This window comes from Monodon monoceros, unplaced genomic scaffold, assembly GCF_005190385.1.
Source record: "Monodon monoceros isolate NGI ecotype Baffin Bay Population unplaced genomic scaffold, NGI_Narwhal_1 Super_Scaffold_5, whole genome shotgun sequence".
Taxonomy (NCBI): Eukaryota; Metazoa; Chordata; class Mammalia; order Artiodactyla; family Monodontidae; genus Monodon; species Monodon monoceros.
In genome coordinates this window covers 81,951,965-81,959,649 of record NW_021703782.1, presented here as the reverse complement: position 1 = coordinate 81,959,649, position 7,685 = coordinate 81,951,965, and the positions used below count along the sequence as shown (strand labels likewise).

General features: G+C 38.1%; 1 pseudogene; it reads left to right on the top strand.

Moving 5' to 3' along the window:
- The first annotated feature begins 6,965 nt into the window (after positions 1–6,965).
- LOC114883598 lies at positions 6,966–7,363 on the top strand (annotated as a pseudogene).
- The last annotated feature ends 322 nt before the right edge of the window (positions 7,364–7,685 follow it).

Below are 7,685 nucleotides of genomic sequence, written 5' to 3'. Positions count from 1 at the left end.
AGCTCCGCAGGCTCCGCCCCTCCACTAGCCTGTAGCACCTTCTGCGCAAGCGTACTGTGGCCCGGAACTTGACTAAGGCCCCGCCTGTCCCCGAGTGCTACGGAGCCATGCCGAGCCGAGGGAGCGCGCCGAGCGGGGCCGCGCCCGGAGGTGGGTGGGGCCTCCGTGGAATGGGCAGAGTGACGCGAGCTTTGGATTTGCGAATGATGGCGGGGTTTATACGGATTATACTTCTCGCCAGGGAGGAGCCACAAGAAGTTTCCATTGCACGAGTATTTCATGTACCCATCCATTTATTCCAGAAATATGTGTTAGTGGCTACTGAGTGCGGGTACCCACTTGGCTACTGTCCCCCCGGGGCTCCCCCACTTGATAGATACTAGAGAAAGTGCGAGAGCGGGGTTCCTTGAACCTCACCCCCACACTCCAGCATCCACACAGGAGAATTCCTAATACTGTAGGAGGAAAAGCCGGCCCAGATCAGGGTTCAGGTCTGCACCTACCTGGGAAATGGCCCCCAGGTTGTCTCTAGGCTTGTCATTCCATGCTCGTCTTTTCTCCCAGACACTTGTACTTACCCCACCCGCCCTTATGTCAAGGTTCTGTCAGCCCTGCTTACACTGTAGCGGTGTTAGAACACTCCACCATAATATAAGATGAGGAAAGGGGACACTCAAAAGAGGAGCAAGTAGCTAGGGATGGGTCTGTAGAAGGCAGACAATCTTTAGGATTATCACTGTGGTTCAAAGGAACTAGGTAATGATAGACCCAGTGTTCATAATACTTGGGAAAGTGTGGGCCCTCCCTCAGGAAGCTCACAATGTTTAAAGAAAGAAAAAGTGTACGGGCGGGGCGGGGCGGAGCGGACAGTGGAATAAAATAAAGATCCCTCCCTCCCAGGTTTTCCTTTCTATGCCTTCCACCTTCCTCTAATAATTAACATGTTATTAATTATTATTAATCATTTTGTAATTTCCCAGTTCCAAAAACGCTTTTCTTCCATTCGGTCTTACAAGTAATCTAGTACATTCCTTGTCACTGCGATCACCTCTACACTGTTATATCCCATATATATGTCTTGTCAGTTTCATGACCCTAAAATTTCTCAAACTTTTCTCTGTCTCACCATGTCCACCCACTACCTTAATTCAAGCTTTCATATGAATTACTGGTATACCCACCTCCCTTTCATTTTTCCCTTCCGGCTAATCCATTCTCCCCAGAGTAGAGTGATTTGCTTGAGACACAAAATCTAATCTGTCATTGGATTCTGAGCACTGGCTTACCTTTGTTTTAAGGATAAAAACCAAAATCCTTAGTGCGACCTACAATGTGACCCTGTCAAAATCTTTACTCTCTTTGACTCTGTTCTCTCCTTTGTCTTTCTGTTACACCCACTGGCCTTCTTTTAGTTCCTTGAATATGCTTTCACCTCAGGGACTTTGCACATGCTATTCCCTCTGCTTAGAGTGTTCTTTTCCTTACTTATAACATTATTTTTTAGTTAAAAATTTTTCCCAGTATTATCAAGGAATAATTGACAAATATATTTGTATATACTTACAGTGTACAATGAGATGATTTGATACATTGTATCAAATGATTGGAATGATTACCAAGATCAAGATAATTAACACATCCATCACCTCACACAATTAACTTTTTTTTCTGGTAAGAATGCTTAAGGCGTACTCTCTCAGCAATTTTCGAGTATATAATACCATATTATTAACTATAGTGAACATGCTCCACATTACATTCTCAGAACTTAATCTTCTTATAACCAAAAGTTTGTGCTCTTTGATCTATATCTCCTCATTTCCCCCTCACCCCAACCCCTAGCAACCACCATTCTCTTCTCTGTTTCTATGAAATTGGCTTTTTTTTTAAGATTCTACCTATAAATGATACCATACAGTATTTGTATTTCTCTGGCTTATTTCATTTAGCATAATGACCTCCAGCTTCATCCATGTTGTCACAAATGACAAAATTTTCTTCTGTTTCATACCTGAATATTATTTCATTGTCTACATAGACCACATTTTCTTTACCCATTCATCCATCAATGACACTTAGGTTGTTTCCATATCTTGGCTCTTGTGAATGACGCTGCAATGAAGATGGGTATACATATATCTTTCTGAGATACCGATTTTGTTTCCTTCAGATATATACCAAAGGAGTGGGATTGCTGGATCATATGGTACTTTTATTTTTAACTTTTTGAGGAAATTCCATACTGTTTTCCATAATGGCTATACCAATTTACATTCCCACCAACAGCTTATATTACGTCCACATCCACACCAACATTTGTTATCTCTTGTCTTTTTGATTATAGCCATCCTAACATGTGTGAGGTGATATCTCATTGTGGTTTTGATTTTCATTTCCCTGATGATTAGTGATGTTGAGCACCTTTTCAGATACCTATTAGCCATTTGAATGTCTTCTCTGAACTCATCACATTCTAAACACCTGCACATCCTTTAGATCTCAGATTCAACATCACTTCTCAAGAGAAAATTTCTCTGATTCCCAGACCAGGTCATTACAAGGATAAATTCTGGCAAGTAAGCATGATTAAATCAAGAAAGTGCATGTGTTTGGAATTCCATTTGCTCTTCCAGATGCACTCTTCACTTTTCTTTACCTTGCGTTATACCCAAGGGGGCCAACCTGTGCGGGCCACACCAAAGTCTCCCTGGCCCTATGGCTTCTGACAGTCTGAGTGGGGCGCATAGGCAGGAGCTCAGAGCCAGGGGTTGTCTTGGCTTTTATCCCCTTGCCTCCTCCTTTGGGGTCCCTGCAGACTGGCTGCTCCCTTGACCATGTACTTACTAAGCTTCTGTCAGGCAGGGGTTTTCTCTGAGCTTTCTTGGTTTCTAGGTTCCCTTAACTGCCCCTCCTCCCTCCACTTGCCACTTCAGGCCAATGGGTGCCATCAGCAGTGTGGTCACATACTACATTATTACTTGTGGCTTCTTTAATCCCTGCCCACTCTTTTGTAAACAGATCTTGTGTTAAGCACTCCTCAAATTACTCTCTCAAAGTGTGCCATCTGTTTCCCCCAGGGATCCTGTTAGAGACATTGCCCCTGGGGATTTTTCGAGTAACTAAAATTTACATTATTGGTGTCAAAACTTTTCCTCTGGTCAACAGTAAGGGATTATCTAATCTATTATAGTTACAAAATGGAATGCTATTGGTTATTGAAAAATCATGTTTTTAAAAAATAGAAACATGATGCAAAGCATATACTGAATTTGATCTCAGTTTTATAAAACCAAAGAAAACAAACTAAAACAAATGTGTGTATATAAAAGATTCAACAGATATGTTCCAAAATGGTAATAGTTGCTTTCAGAGTGACAGGATTTTTTCTTTATGATTTTCTATTTTTTCCCATTGTCTGTAATAATGCTACATTATTATGATGATGAAATATATATATGTTATTTTAAAACATCTTACTTGATCCAATGCAAATTATAAAATTACTAATTAATTAAAATGAAAGTTAAATAAGACAGAAAGTATATTGCCTAGGATACGTGCCTATTACTTGGCACAGAGTACGTATTCAATATGTCAATTATAACTTATTATTACAAATCATGTTTTACGTATTTCTCTACCTTATGAAACTAAATACAGAGAATAGAAATTAGCCTTTTCTGAGTGACTCAGAAATATTAATAATTCATTTAGCATATAAGAAAATGTATAAAATGGAATCATCCCCAGAGAGATTAAGTGACTTCCCTGAGGTCATATACAGCTAATTAGTGCTCTCAGCTCACCCTCTCTCTAAAGACTTCCTCCAAGACATCCTTCCTTCCCTCTGGAGAAATACTTCTTTTCCTGTATTTGTCACTACTCACGACTTAGTTAATTCTATTACAGGCTTTGTGTTAAGTAATTAAGTCTATTTCTATCTTTATCATAGTACATCATGTACAATTTTTTCTTCTCTCTCCTTGTCTCAGTTCTATTTTTGTTCTGGAAGTGGAACTAATCGGGTGAAATGAGTCCTAGTGCTAGAACACAGTAAAAGGAAATCAAAAAGTTTCAGAGTAAAATTAAATTTAAAAAAGAATGAATGCTATCAACTTTTAGAGCCCATTAACATGTCTTGTACTTCCCTTCAGAAATCACACAAACATCCATTGTCACCTTTCTCCAACTCTTTATCCTAACAGTGCTCTGGTGAAGCATACTTTATATATGAAAAAATGAACAGGTTTAAGTGTAAAGTTTAATGAATTTTGACAAGCATATATACTTGTGCAACTATTGTCTAGATCAAGATAAAGAAATGTCCTATAAACAAAGAAAGACAGCGTTGCTTATCACCCAGTTCTGCAAAGATTAACCCGCTGCAGTCTGACAGTGCACTCTGTGCTTCAGACAGGAAATTAAAATGATAACAGGACGCTCTATGCTCTGGACAAACAGGCCCTTAGATAGTTAGATGTATCTCAGAAAGAATTTTAGTGAATGAGGCTTCTTGCATCTTCCCATACTTAGAAAAGCACCAAAATCATTAACTCAATATATATCTGTTCTGGGTGACTAGCAGTAGTCTGTTACCAAGATGTATAGTAGACTGCATGCATTCCCCAGCCAAAAATCATATATAAACTGGCCTGCCACCTATCTCTTCAGAGCAGTTTTTCAGAGCTACTGAAAGACTGTCTCCCAGGCTAGTGTTTTCAGTAAGAACCTAAATGAAACGTAGCTCACAACTCTTACGTTATACAATTTTCTTTCAGTCAATAGTCCTTTACCTCAGAAAATTCACTCATGAGCCTTCCTGTCTTTCCGTGCCCTGCAACCTCCCTCCCCTGACCCCCTGCCATGGCACAACACAACCACTCTTCTGATTTCATAGCTTGGTTTTGTCTGTTCTTGAATTTCCCGTAAACGGAATCATATAGTTTATACTGTTATGTATATCCATTTTTCATTCCTTTATATTGCTGTGTAGTATTCTACTGTATGAATATACCACAATTTTTGATAGACAGTTGGGTTGTTTCCAGTTTGGGCTATTAGGAATAAAACTGTTATGAACATTCCTGTACAAGTCCTTTTTTGCACTCATTTCTTTCAGGGATATGCCTAGCAGAGGAAATGCTTTATCATAGGAATTTCTTTATTATGCTGCACATTTCACATTGTAGGAAACTACCAAGCAATTTTTCAAAGTGGTTCTTATATTTTAGGCTCTCTTCCACTACCCCACGTCCTCACAAATACTTAGAATTACCACTCAAATTTTAGCCATTTTGGGGTGTATGGGGTGGTATCTCATTATGATCTCAACTTGTTGAGCATGTTTTTATAAGTTTAGTAGTCATTCAGATATCTTATTTTGGAAAGTCTCTATTCAAATCTTTTGCCCATTTAAAAAATTGTGTTGCATTTTTATAACTGATTTGTGAAAGTTCTTTATGTATTCTACTAACCTGTCCTTTGATGTATTTATTGTGAACATATTCTTCTAGTCTGTAGCTTGCTGTTTCACTTCTTTAAAGTACCATTTAGCATGAAGAAATTTTTAATTTTTATGAAGTCCAAGTCATCAATGATTTCTTGTCCAGTTAGTTAATTGCATTGTAAGAAATATTTATTTGCCTACCCCAGGGTCATGAAGAGGCATTTCCCTATGTTTTCTCCTAGAAACGTTATAGGCTTATTTTCACATTTATACCCCTATTAAACTTGCCTTTCCTAGAATTCTGTACATGTAATCATAATCTTCAGATAGTATTTAAAGCCTTGGGAATGGATAAAATCACACAGAGAGAGTGTAGAGAGATAGGAGAGGAGAGATCAATATACACCAGTTGAATTTCCAACAGCATTTTACATGCAATTTGACTAGCTGATTCTAATGTTTGTCTGAAAGGAGACTTGCTCAAGAATAGTCCAGAGACTTTTGCAAAGAACAGATTGGTGAAGTTTGCTCTACAAGATGTTAAAGATATGTAATTTAAAATGTACATTTCTGTGAAGAAACGGACAATTTTAACAAAGGAACAAAATAGAGTTCAAGCATAAATAGAAATATTAAGCACCGGGGGGAAAGGCTTTACAAGTCCATAAATGGTATTGAAACAGCTATCTATCCATTTAGAATAGAAATAAAATTCTTACCATACACTAAGACAAAAATGAATTCTGTGTGGATTATAGAGCTTAACAATAAGGATTTATACAAGTACTAAAAGCAAATATAAGAAATTTGTTTATAATCTTGATTAATACTTCATGCAAATGCAAAAGACTGACAATTAACTATGTAAAAATTGTCTTCTGCATGAGATCATAAGCAAAGTTAAAGGACAAACAAATTAAAACAATGAGATACCATTTTTCAGGACCAGATTAGCAAAAATGTATTAATCAAAAACACCCATCGTGTGACAAAATGGATACCTCAGTACATTGTTAGTGCACGTTTATATTGATATAACCTTTTTGGAGACCAGTACCTAAGAGTTAGAATTTTAACTATGCAATCCTTTCAATCTAGAAGTTCCACTCCTACGTATCTATTCTAGAGTAATACTTACACTTGTGCACCAAAAGGCACATATGAGAGAGTAACTGGAACATTCATGTTGATAAATGGTGTTTAAAAAGCTATAAAGTAACCATACTAAGTAATAATGTATTACATTAAATCTACTATAACATCAAATGTAAGACCCGGGGGAGAATTCATGTTTATGATGGTGAGTCTACTAATCCGTGAACATGACATCTCTCCATTTATTTACATCTTGGTTTCTTTTATCACATTTTGTAGTTTCAGCATACAGATCCTATATAAGTTTTGTTAGATTTATAGCTAAGTATTTATTTTCTTGGAGCTGTTATAAATGGTATTGTCCTTCTAAAAAAAAAAAAATCGTAAGACCACCTTTTTTAAAAATTTATTTTAGTCCACTGCCATGGCTGGTCCGGGGGCTGCCTGGGCGCCTTGTCCGGAGCTGGGGCCTTAGGCTTGGCCTCCTACGGGGCGCACGGAGCCCAGTTTCCGGATGCCTACGGGAAAGAGCTCTTTGACAAGACCAACAAACACCACTTCTTACACAGCCCAGCCCTGTTAGGGGTGCCCCTGTGCAGAAAGCCCCTCTGGGCCGGGTTACTGCTAGCTTCTGGAACTACCTTATTCTGCACCACGTTTTACTACCAGGCTCTGAGTGGAGACCCCAGCATCCAGACTTTGGCCCCTGTGGGAGGGAGCCTGCTACTATTGGGCTGGCTTGCCTTGGCTCTTTGAGCTTCCTTGTGTTTAATTTCTGGGTACTTCCTTTTAGAAGTGGAGCAGGGAGGGGATTAAAAGAGAAAGGCAAAAAAAAAAAAATTTATTTTATTGAAGTATAGTTGACTTACAATACTGTGTTAATTTCTGCTATACAGCAACATGATTGAGTTATACATATATATATATACATATTCTTTTCCATTATGGTTTATCATAGGATATTGAATATAGTTCCTTGTTCTATAGAGTAGGTCCTTGTTGGTTATCTATTATACACATAGTAGTGTGTATCAGTTAATCCCAAACTCCTAATTTACCCTTCCCTCCTTTCCCCTTTGGTAATCATAAGTTTGTTTTCTAAGTGTGTGAGTCTATTTCTGTTTCGTTAATAAGTTCATTAGTA